Here is a 13,628-nt window from a genome sequence, read left to right as displayed (position 1 = left end):
CACTCGAAAAACAGATGACACCGTCTTTTGCGATAGAGGAGAGGAAGAATGAAATTGTGAAATTTCCAGATCGAAATGAGGTCCTGCTCTGTACCTCTGTGGGGTAAGACACGGCCCCAAATGCAGCCGTAGAGCTACGAATTCTGCAGAACAATAGGAATGACTGCACACAAATGGGACAAAATGAAGAGGAGAGGACTTGAGGGCATTTTTATGAGATTTGCCGCATTGATGAAGTTCAGTGTTGTCTCTGCGTTACACTTCTTCCAACCAAAACAAAAAATGTATCTCTGAAGACGTATATTATTCAACTTCAGTTACGTCAAAGAAATGGATGGTTGCAATTCAGGAAATCAATTAAAATGGACAGATGTGAAGTTTCGAAAGCAAACAAAGTGTTATAGACGTCATAAAAGTTGAATAAGTGTTACGTAAAGTTTATTTCTTGTTTCTTCACTCTGTGGAAGTTTGAAGTGTCTTTCCTTCGGTTATTTTCGTTGATGTGCAACACGTTTTTCTTAGTCATTCTGAATTTTTCTGCAACCGAGTTTTAATTTCAGTGTCAGCCGAACTTTATTAAGAGTTTTTTGTGGATGTTTTTACCCTATATTTCATTAAGGACTGGTAACTTTCAATGTAATTATATGATGATACAATTTCAGGTTGTTGATTAAATATTGTAGCGTCCATATTCACTTAATAATATCAAAAGATTGCACTTACGGTTGAAATATGCATACCGTTTATGTATCAAACAATCTACCTTCGAGTATTGAGTGAGTAATGTTCAGTATTTTGAGACAGAATTAGTTTTTCCTGTTAAGGTTAGTATTTGGGAAGCAACAATTTCTCAAACACACCGGATCAGTGTTTCATGGGCACGTCCATGGCCTTCAGAATCCCAGATACAAATGGCAAGTTTCAGGCAGTGAGAGATGTTTTTGATATTTTTGTGACAAGTGGGAGTAGTTACAGCTGTAATCCTTATTTAACTGCTGACGAACGACTGGCAACTTTCCGTGGCCCACGTCGAGTATGTATGAAACTGAAAACAAGAAGCAGAGAATACTGCAGATTGTAAAAATGGATACGTATGTAATCTTGAACTATATACGGGCATGAAAGGCCACAAGAGAGTAGGAAATCTAGGGCAACATGATGTATTAGATATGATCGAACCAAATTTTTAGTCCGGAAGCGGAATCTCTTTAGATAATTATTTTACTTCCATATTGGTAGCTGAAAAATTTTGGCACCACATCTTAATGTTAGTTGCAACTCGATTAAGTGTAAACAACAGAGAAATAGCACAAGAGCTTTGGTCTAATGCTACAAAAGAAAAAAATCTTCATTGTTTCGATTGACAAGAAAGATGACTGCTATGTCATACGATCCAAAGGAAAAGAAGTGTATTAACCTGCTTTCAGGCCAACACCATGATGATCCTGCTAAAGAAGAACAAGCAAACGACACGCTTACCATAATTGCTCACTATATTGAGACTGAAGGGGTAGTAGATACTGATAATATGACGACAAGAACATACAACTGTGTATGTACAATATATCGAATGCCATACTCAATATTCAATTAAATAATGGATACTGCAGCTCTCAATGTATATAATATGTAGTCACAAAAATATACACACTGACAGAAAGATTCCACAAAAGGAAGAAAGCATTTTCCTCAGGAAATTATCCTGAAGTTAGCGGGACCACACGTTGAAGAACGTGCAATAAATCGAATTGGGCTGTAGACGGAATATATGAGAGCCATTGCAGCCATTGCAATTTAAGTAAATAATACACATTGCACTGAAGGTACCACAGAAGAGTGTACCAAATTGAATGCAAGAAGATGACGTTCAATGTGTCTGACAAATGAATAGTGAAAACAAGATTAAGATGCATAAAGTGCAAAAATCAGCGTTCCAAAACCATACAAGGAACACAGTTTTTGCAGAAAGTAATCAGTGTTAGGACAAGTCATTGAAATGATTAAATTTGCCGGTTATTTAAAGTTTTGATTTCCTGTTGCGTATGCAAAGTGGCTGTACACCTGAGGTCCTTAATTCTAAGGGTTTGGACAATAAACCATCAATAGTTGCTTCAAATCTTTAATAAGCATTAGTGTACTTTAGTAACTGCCATTCTGTATTACTTTGTGTGACGTATAACAACAATCGTTTTCTTTACAGTTTTGTCTCTGGAGAACTGTATTGTTCCTTTATTCCCCCCCGCCCCTTGGTAAACGATGGTGTAAAATAATCTTGATAGCAGCTTGTAAGCTGCCTCCTTCGTGAACAGATTGCACTTCCTGAGGTTTCGTAAAATGAATCTCGCTGTGGCATCTGCCGTATCTCCGATTGCTTGAATGCCTGGTCGTTTCACATTAAAGCGTACAGTCCGCGTACTCCCAGATATTTAATGTATGTGATTGCTTCCATTGATAGTTTTTCAATCGTCTTATCAAAAAGTAATTGATCTCTCTGCATATTTATGCACAATACGATACATTAGAGTCAGCTGCGAGCACCTGCGCCAATCATCTACCCTACACGTCGCAAAAGCTACTAGCGAAGCCATTTCTCTGCATATAATTTCCGTCATTACTTACTTAGTCGTATACATGTATTGTAAAAAAAAGAATGCTGCTATTACACTTCTTTGCGGTACGCACAAAATTACTTTTGCGTCTGAATGTTTCTCTCCATTAAAAATAAGATGGTGTGTTGTGTTTTCTAGGAAATCTTAAGTACAGAGACAAAACTGGTCTGATATCCCGTGAGCTGGTATTTGAACAATTAGGTGAGACCTTCAGGAAGTCAAGGATCACATCAAATGTAGCACAGATGTATACTCACATGTGGAGTTCATTGTCGAACCGAGTGAGGTGCCCTTCACACGATTGTTTCTTCTGGTATCTGTGTTGATTCCTACAGAGGAGATTTCCAGTCTTCAGAAATGTCGCTGTAAGCAAGCATAACGAGCATGAAACGTGATCCGAAGTTCTGCATTTTACAGACGTCAGCGATATAGGTGGTTGGTGACTCTGCTTAACGAATCTCGTATTTTTCCAATAGCCTGAAATGCTTCGCACCTCCATCAAACCCGCTGTGCACTGCTGCTCTATGTAGAATCGTTAATGTACTGAAACAGGTCCAGCTGCCTTACCTCTGTTCACCGATTGCAGCTGATTTTCAAACCCACTATCATCTATATCATATTTACTTATTATCATGATTAACTTGGGATCGAGTCAGGAATGTGACCAAAATTTAGAAATCTTTCAAGTACAGTTCATCACGTAACGACCTGTTTCGCATTAGCGCAGTGCAGATTGATACCAGGCCTCTGTCAACTATCTATGGTTTCCTCGACATCTTGACTCAGATTTTTTGAGTACCTGTTGAAGCAGTTTATTGTGGTGCATCGTGTTATTGTTTAAAACGAACTGCGCAGAAGATGGGGTTACTGGTGTTAACTCCTTTTTCTGTGCTCCTAATGTTTCATAACTAAAGGAAATATATAATGATACAGTAATGTATGAAGGAAGTAATGTGAAATATTCAACAATGAAAACACAAAATTCGACTTTCTTCATTTATCAAAGATTAATCGAAGTACCAAGCAAGGAACGAAATAATGCAATATACCTATGCACAGTGTCTAAAGAGTTTTTGGGCAGAAAACGTAACGGAAGATATGCAGAGGCGAAGACTGCAATGAAATTGGTTAATGGACTGAGAGCAGGCGACTGCGACATGTGCATTCTAAATTTCGCGGGAAAGTTTGACAAATGTTTAAAGAAAAGAGGTTTTGATGCACAGAAATAGGGTAAGGTTCATTTTTTTTAGTTTCATGTCATTTGATAACAAAAGGTATTTCTGGAATTTTTATTCTCTCCTAACGTTCGTTACTTCTTGGAATATCTTCGTATATAGAACGCCTGGAAAAAGAAATTATAACACGTTTCGTTTGGCATGACACAGTTTAAAGATTCACTTCTCATTCTAAAGTGTCAACTATATGGTAATAAGCACCGTAACCAAACGACAATCGAGATGTACATTTACGTAAATCGTCAAAATATAAAACCTGTCAATCTTATTTCTTATGAAGCTGCTGTGAAACAAATAAAAACCGTTGCTGTAAAGAGAAATGTAATGAGAAAAGACCAACTTATAAAAGGAAACATACATTATTGTAAAGTAGCACGACAAATAAGGTAATTCATTATGTAATCACTTAGTACATCCAGTAATAACGAGCACCTGCATTCAAGAACTTAACGTAATCAACATGTGTGCATATGGGCTACTTGATAACCAACATACCTGATAGGCGGCAAATAACTTTGTTGTGCTGCTGTATCAAATTTGCCTGCAAAGTCTGCCTACATTTGCTGGTGTTTTTCAGGGAGGAAGATAACGCTGGGAACATAAATGGTGTGTGTTTACGTTCATTTTAATTACAACTGGTAGTCAGCACAACATGTTCCTACAACCACAAGTCCCAAACATGGATGATCTTTCGTTTTGATTGATTGTGGGTGTAATTGCAGACGAAAGCCAGCAGGCAGATTCAAGAGAAAGTACTTGGTAGACGTTATGTACATGGACATGTACAGAAAAACTAAGGATATAAATTTCAGAAAAACTGTATAATTTATTCAAGAGCAAGAGCACCACAATGTGAGAAAAGTAGTAATGTGTTGGTACACGACTTTACACTTTATGCAAACAGTTTTTCGACTTGGCGTTGATTGATAGAGATGTAGGATGTGCCCCTAAGAGAAATTGGGTCGAATTCTGTCCAATCTGGCGCGTTAGATCGTTGGAGTGTCCTGTCCATAATGCTCAAAATTTTCTCACGTTTTGAGAGATCCCACGATCTTACTTTCTAAGGTAGGGCTTGGCAAGGACTAAGACAAGCAGTAGAAACGTTCGCCGGCTACGGAAGGGCATTAGTCCTATCTGGCCAAAATGTAAGCCCAGTACGGGTCTGTCATCAAAGTGGTCTGGCCATGTGGCTGGTAATAGGTTGGCGTCTCATCGCTGTCCATGGCGTCTCCAGACGTGTGTTCGCTGGTCATCAGGGCTCAGTTCGAGGCGGGAATTCATCACCGAAAACAATTGTACTCCAATAAATGAGTCTCCAGACTTCAAAGAGCAGTGAAGACGTGTACGCAGACATCCCTGATAGTGGTGAGATACCAATCTGTCAGCTGCCATACAGCCCGACAGTCGGGAGTGACAGTCTGTGGTGTCATTTAGTTTCATAGCAGGACCCCTTTGGTTGTCATCCGTGGCACCCTTATATCACAGTGGTACGTTGAGGATATTCTACGCCCAGTTTTGTTGCCCTTAATGGCAAGCCATCCTTGGCTTCCATTTCAGCAAAATATTGCCCGGCCCCACGCTTAGAGAGCTGCAACTTCTTGTGATTGTTTTTGCCAAACCATACTTTGGCCAGCAGGGTCTACATCTACATCTACACCCTACATCTACATTTATACTCCGCAAGCCACCACACGGTGTGTGGCGGAGGGCACTTTACGTGCCACTGTCATTACCTCACATTTCTGTTCCAGTCGCGTGTGGTTCGCGGGAAGAACGACTGCCGGAAATCCTCCGTGCGCGCTCGAATCTCTCTAATTTTACATTTGTGATCTCCTCTGGAGGTATAAGTAGGGGGAAGCAATATTTTCGATACCTCGTCCAGAAAAGCACCCTCTCGAAACCTGGACAGCAAGCTACACCGCGATGCAGAGCGCCTCTTTTGCAGAGTCTGCCACTTGCGTTTGCTAAACATCTCCGTAACGCTTACCAAATAATCCCGTGACGAAACGCGCCGCTCTTCTTTGGATCTTCTCTATCTCGTCCGTCAACCCGATCTGGTACGGATCCCACACTGATGAGCAACACTCAAGTATAGGTCGAACGAGTATTTTGTAAGCCACGACCTGGACTGCAAATAATAATGTTTGGAGCCTTATGGACAGATCCTTCTAACCACCTTCAGATGCTGACAATCTATTGTGCCAGTTGTATAAAATTCGGCACGATATCCCTCACGAGGCCATCTAATAACTGTATAAATCAATGATAAGCCGAATAACTGCTTGCATAAGGGCCATAGGCGGAGCAACATGTTATTGATTTGTTCTTTTTTTCCAGTGTCTATACAACTTCAAATGATTTGACAATCAGAGTCAGGTAGGTAATATCAAGCATGGTATTTGTGCAACAAGTAACTCTCAGCTACAGGAAGTCCTTGGTACAGCATAGTGAAGACGCTGCTTCAACCAAATCTCATAGTCATCTCCCAACAAATGCTCTGAGGGTTGCAAAGGAGGATGGAGATATGAGCAATAAAATTGTTGGAAGTAATGCTATGTCTGAGAGCGTGACGAAGGGGAAGGTGATGCTGTAAGGCTGGAAAGCGTGATCGATAAGTGAGTGCAGGGACATAATGGAGCGGAGTTGTGGCTCTATTAGTAAGGAGGGAGTCTGCGAGTGGTATTAGGGACCTGACCGAAAGAGAAAATATGAAGGCTATGGCTGTAGCAGCTTCTCTGGAAAAATATTTTTTCTGAGGCTTCGACCAGAAAGAAGGAATAAAAATTTCCATACATAGAGGATGTGAATATAATCCTAGGGGGCGGGTATCTGCGACAGGGGAGAATTAGGGAAACAATGAGGTTATGATCGACAAATTTACACCGTGTTTAAGATTTACAAAAATGGTTTTTGAATGAGGAAAGTGGAGTTTGGAGAACGTAAAGATGGGTCGGATAAGATTCTTGCGAGTGTAGAGGACGGTGGAAAGATGCAATCTCTGTTTACTGCATCCTCTGTCACCAGTTGTGGTGTGTCTAGTCTGTTATGGGCTCTTCATTCGATAGTTCTAGATCTGGGTTAGTTTGTGATGGAGAATTATAAGATATTTCAGTGCCACCAAGAAAAATGCAGACACATAACAAACAAACTGACTACCTAACAAAAAGCATCCAGATGAGAAAGATGTTGCAGAATGAAACTACATGGGTTGAGATGGCATTCTATCATTTTTACTGATTATACAAGCGAATAAAATGCATCAACAAGTTAGGAGTATGAACCTACATATCAATGTGATGTAGCGACCCTTCCGTTAGGAAGGAGCCCGCCTGTTTAGCTCAATGCTACCGTGTTTGCCTGCCATGCAACGGGCCAGGGTTCGATTCTCGGTCGGGTTGGAGATTTTCTCCGCTCGTGGAATGGGTGTTGTCCTCATCATCATTTTCTCTTCTTCACCGGCACACGAGTCGCCAGTGTGGCGTCGACTGCAATAAGACTCGCACATGGTGGCCGAACTTCGCCGGATGGGACCTCCCGGCCAGCAATGCAATACGATCATTTCATTTTTTGTTAGGATTGATTTTAATACGTTATGCAATGTTACTAGTACAACAGCACTCTCAAAAGTAATACTTGTATATGCTAAAGACTCTGACTCATTTGGTCTTATTTCTAATCTATTCAAAACAAACTGTGTGCAGTTTCATGTCAAAGATATTTACAGATCATAAATGCTATAAAGATTTCAAGTAACCACGAACCGAGTAAACCCTCAGGAATACGTCATCCGATTGTGACAAGCACGAGCAAAAAATTGTTAGCCAATCTTAGGCAATGAACAGTAATGCTCCTTCCTAAAAAGGTCCTTTCATGTGTCAGCGTCCAAGGCAAAACTATTATTATCTACTTTTGTTGGTAAAACATTTGGTGATTTCAAGATTTACCTCAATGGCTCATAATCTGTCTAACTTATAGATTCTTTTACGTCGCAGTCATGTATCACTACAGTGAGAAAGCAAAGCAACCTCACCAGTTATTGGAAAAAGTTCAATGCTTTATTTACTTTCCTCTTTTACCACTTCTAAGTTCATTCTCTGACTATAACGCATTAAGAATTCGCATTAGATTTTCAGTTAGAATAACAGGTAATAACACTGTGATCTATATTCAGCAGTCCTATCATTAATTTAAAAGAGAATCGAAAACTATTACTCTATCGCTTAAGCCAAAACTAAGTTTTGCAGTGAATGGTTATCTGACATATGTAATATCCGATCGTTAATTCTGTAGAACCTCTTGATTTTACCTTCCACATGCTAAAGCACAATTTTTCACTTTTTACACCACACAGTTTAATACACAGTACATTGGAACAATACCTTTAACTGAGCTAGTGGCACATTTCATCCTCTCTCTTTGGTACAGCTCGCATTCTCCTTCCGTGTTTAACATTTAACAATGAAACTTTAACACACGTAGTCTCCTTAGAAAAATAAGTGAATTAATAAGCTGATAAACCCCTTACGTTATTTCATTTTCAAACAGCTGAGCAAAACTGAATGTACTCAGACATTTCTCTTTTTACTTATTCTGATCATCACTAAACTGACATACAATATTTTTAGCGCAACGCAATATAACCGTCAATAATCCCTACAAAAGAATGGCCCTGACTATACGTTTCATGAATCACTTACCTCACAAAAATCTTCATTACTCGAGCTACTCCAATACAGCGAGCACCAATACTGACAGCTAAATAAAAGATTCTTACTACTGAAGTCACTAACTACTGATAGGCATAGATAGCAAATGAAAGATTTTGATAAAGAACAAACAATGTATTTACCTTAATAGTGTTCAAAAGTCATTATATATATATATATATATATATATATATATATATATATATATATATATATATATATCAGTTCATGACATCGAGTCTTACAGATTTACTGTCTCTGATGGACACATGTCCAGATCATCAGCTGTCAAAACTCCACCATCTCTCTCCCTACATCCACCACTGCTGACGGCTCACCTCAAAATGCGCAACGCAACACGCTGTTCACATCCATCTGCCCAACACTACAATAGCAACTATTCCAACAATGCCACCAAGGCACAGACTGCACACAGCACAGCCAGTGATTTTCATACAGAGCGCTATGTGGCATTACCAATATAAAAACCTTAACAGCCTACTTACATAGCCCACATGCTCCCCACAAAAAATTTTACAAATTGTTTAGGTCAGTGGCCAATAGAGAATTTAAAAATATTTTAATAATTACAATAACAAAGAAATCAAATGCACACACTTATTGATACACTGTTGGTCAAAAGCAAAGATTCTAGCAGACAAGTTACGATATCGTTAAAAAATTATTTATGCAGTTCCTGTGAAGGGAAATGTCTATTTGTGTTCCCTGTTTTTAAGAAAGTAGATCATATAATTATTGTTTAATGGATCTGTAGACAGAAAATATTTACATTAGTACAGCTATTAAATTTTAATTTAACCAATGCTGCAGTGCAGCTAGAAACTAGATATTAAATAAAATAGGCAAATATGTATACAAAGCAAAGTGTGAAACGTCATTCACTAGCCATATGGCATTTCATAAGTCAGTAGAAATTATCTCAACTCTCATAGAAAGACACTTGTCATAATCAGTTGTGCAGATGTAAGAATATTTCCCATCGATTCATAAGCATTTCAGTAAGTAGCACAAAGTACGAGCTCCACAGTGTAATAATATGTTTCCAAGTAATGAGCGTGTCGTATTTGCGATGCTTTCTGCAAAGAAATGTCAAAATCGAGGTTAATGGCCTCTTTTTTTCTCCACCTAATGGCTTTTTCGCCAGGCAGGTGGGCGCCCACAGCGCACTACGTCAAGGTCACTTAGCTTTCTTACCGAAATATTTACAACAGCAGTTTGCGCTACAGTGACAGTCTAATATAAAAAAATTTCACAGATCGAAAAATTACAGTAGAAATGCATGGAAACGAAATCTCATGAATAGCAGTGTTGTGATACATTCACGCATGGACACACAAGTCATAACGATTCTTGGTTTCCAACATCCTTTTTCACAAACCAGAGTCCCTACCTTCTATTCATTATTCATATACATACAAACACGTAATCACATTCCTCATATACGGTAGCATCATCTTATTGATCATAAACATACCTCTACAGCATAATGCACATCGTCATCGTAATAATAACATAATAAAACCTCAGCCAAATCTCAAAAACGTCGTAGCTTTCTGCAATAATTTCAAAACCTTAAAAAGAATTCTCTGCTCATTTCAATAGTGTCATCTACCTCAAACGTACTTTAAAAATCAAGATCCCATACAAATACATCATTCAAAACTCTCATAGTATTACAATGGTTCCAAAAAAAAAATGAACAATTCACAAATTACAGACAAAATACAACTTCATAATTGTGAAGTTATCCAACTGTGTAATTACATAAACATCTGTCACTATTGTAGTAAAAAAAATGTTTGACTCTCTCAGTTAAATGATCAGATAGCTGTGTAATAATGTGTTAGAGAAATATGGTACTGATGTGTAAAGTTGTATAAGCAAATACCATGTTAGCTAGGGCTCCTTGTGTTTGCAACACACATGGCACACAATGTAAGCGTGTAACCCCCTGAGGATTAATGTAATTATACCCTCAGGTGCTACAGATTACAGCAATGGAATGAAATGTTGTCACGGAAAACCTTTGTATCATTGTAGTTCAAAATTTTTTAAAAATAAATGTTTTAAGTACAAAATTAATAACTCAAATACGTGTAATGTAGCGCTAAACTGTGCATTTTGTTGTAAGGTAATTCTGTCGAAGTGTCATAGTTATCGTCCTCCGTAAGCAAAGTTCAGCAGAAGTTACTGTACTTACCTCGTAGTAAACAAAAGTGAAATGATATTCGTATACATATCGTAGTTATTATGTACATTACTGTGATCAAGAAAGTGCTATACTGTAAAGTATTGTTGTGCTACGAAAAAGGTTATCTCATTGTAGCTATACCACAAAAGTTACTACTAAAATATGTTTTACTTTCCAGAAGAATTCAGAAAAACAGTGCAGATATAAAACAGATGTAGTGCAAAAGCAATAATGTAAATTGTGTCACTCATTAGTAGCATTGTGATATAATCGTGTAGCTGTTAAATAAACTAATCACTGTGTCATCTGGTATCTCTCAAAGTACTTTAAATCCTGAGTGTATTTTCAAGTGAACCAAAATGCTGCATTAAAATCTCATTCAAAGTATGTGAGCCTTATAGTCGTTACGTTATTGTGCAACTAACAAGCAAGAATGTACACACACAATAACACTGTGTCGTCGGTTCACTATAACAATGCATTCGTAATTAGTTGTCTAAATAAGTTCCCTAGGTTCTTGACTGGATGGTTAACTTTAAAACATTGTTGCATGTTAACAGTTTCTAAGTGTGACAAAGCGTACTACTATCGTGAAGTGAAAAATTTTATGGCACAGACTAAGTCAAAAAGTAATAAACGGTTTTACATGTGAAATGTGGTGCAATCCTTTATCCTTTCTAGTGCGCAGTTTCAACTTCACAGAAATTATCATGTTGTATACGTCGGTAAGGAATGCGAAAATTTATCTAAGGTTAGCGTCTATGTTATTTTTCTCTGAGCCAGCCGGCGCACGTGGCTGCCTGCGGTGACCGTCATTGTCTGTCTCCTTGTTGGCGCGCGTCGTTATTGGGATTAGAAGACCTAAAAATTCACCTTGTCGAGAGGGCCCTCCCCTGTTTGAAACCCGCCAGTTCTGATGAAATTCATGTCTGTCGTTTTGTCGGTAGTTTACATAGTTTCTTTTTTGCCAGTCATGTGGTGGAGTATTTCTCCCGAAATCGTAACTGCGAGGTGGACCATTGCATCTGAAGTTTTTCTGTCTCCCTTGATATCAATTATTTTGCTTCCAATATTGTCTGTTTCTCTGATTGTCTCTGTGATAGTCATTATAGCCGAGAGATGATCCTTCCCTGTAATTATTACTACTCTGCCAACAGTTGTTATATGGGTGGTGTCAGTTTTGGTCACGATTTACGTTGTAACAATAACCTTGTCATGTCCAGTTATTATTTATTTCATCGCGGAGTTGTGACGGATGTGACCTGTAAATGTTGTGTTCCTGTTTTCGCGTCCTGCGATTGTCAGTGTCAAATTCCAATTCTTGTAGGAGTCCCTGAAAAGCTTCAATGTCGTCTTTCCAACGTCCTGATAAAATAATATGCCGTAAATGTTCAGGCAATTTGATTGGGGCTGTAAGGGTTTGACAGGTACTGATTCTTGTGCAACATGTCTTCAAAATATTCCACAAGACTGGAAAATTCAGATTGTTCGAAATATTTAATCATTATGATGCTATGTTTTACTCGGTCTTGTGTAGCTTGAGACCAATATGCTGAGAGGAAGGCATGATAAAATTCACCTTCACTGTGACAATCGTGAATGTTCGATCGCATTCTTACAGCTGGTTCATTCTCTAAGTAGCCACAAATTAATTCTAATCTGTGCTCCAGTGACCAGTTGGGAGGAAAAGAATGAGAGAATTGATGAAGCTACGCTTGTGGATGAATGTCGTTGCCAGAATTCTTAAATGTTTTGAATTTACGAGTAGTAATGAACAGCTTATAGTCACAATCATCATGTAGGCGAGTCGCATGTGGGTCATTGTTACGTCGTTTCGACGGTTCCATCTCAAAATTCGGTGTACCTTGTCAATTTCTTTCATAATTTCCGAAGAGCCCTGTGTTATTATTTTGTGGCTGTTCCGTATTTCTACGTTCCTCTTCCCGTATTGGAGCGCGAGTGTCCTCTGAAATATGTAATTCTTGTATTACCTGTGTCAACTGATCTTGTACTTCCCGGATTTCTCTTTTGTACTGTGTATTCATTTGATTTTGATTTTGTTTGAATTTTCTAATTTGTTCATACTCTTCTGTGTCAGTGAAGGCTATGGGTCTTGTGTCATTCAGATCATCATCCACCTCTGTAGATAAGTTAGTGAACTTATCCGAAAGTTGGGCTACTTTCTCCGATAATGAACTGATTTTCTCAGTGTGTTTTTCTGAACCAAGTTTGAGAGCGTCCATTTGGGTTGAAATCGTATCTACTGAGTCCTTTAAGTTTTCCTGAGTTTGCGCAAGTTGCGTAACCGAATCGGTAGATGCAACTGAGTCAATTTTAGCCCGCAAGGTCTCTTGATTTTCATGAACAATAGTTTGCACTTCTTTTATGGCTGCTTCGTGATTCTTCAATGCATTTTCATGACGCGAAAAAATACGTTGAAAATGCTCACAAATTAGTGTTTTTACGTCATTACAGACTTTTTGACATTTCGATTCGATTTTAAGGAACTCAGCAGTTAAACCTTCACCAGTTTGTTCAAGAGCTTGTTCCATTGAGTCAAATTTTTTAAGCTGTTGCTATGTTTGTCTCTGATTTTGTTCCATCGTGTCAAACTGTTGCTGTGTTTGTCTCTGATTTCGTTCCATTGCGTCTAACTTTTAACTTTTGAAGCTTTTATCCCATTTGTTTCTGATTTTGTTGAAGCATTGTGTCTAACTTTTGTAGCCTATGTCCCATTTATTGCATTAACTGTAATAACAATGCACTTGTGTGTGAACCATGTTCCTCAGGGCTATTCGGCAGTGCATTTGAACCGACAATATTCACATTGAAAAGCAGAAAATGTTTCTTGAGTTATCTGAGAAAA

This window comes from Schistocerca nitens, chromosome 4 (genome assembly GCF_023898315.1).
Source record: "Schistocerca nitens isolate TAMUIC-IGC-003100 chromosome 4, iqSchNite1.1, whole genome shotgun sequence".
Lineage (NCBI taxonomy): Eukaryota > Metazoa > Arthropoda > Insecta > Orthoptera > Acrididae > Schistocerca > Schistocerca nitens.
The sequence above is the reverse complement of the archived record's forward strand: the minus strand, read 5'-3'. Positions refer to the sequence as shown.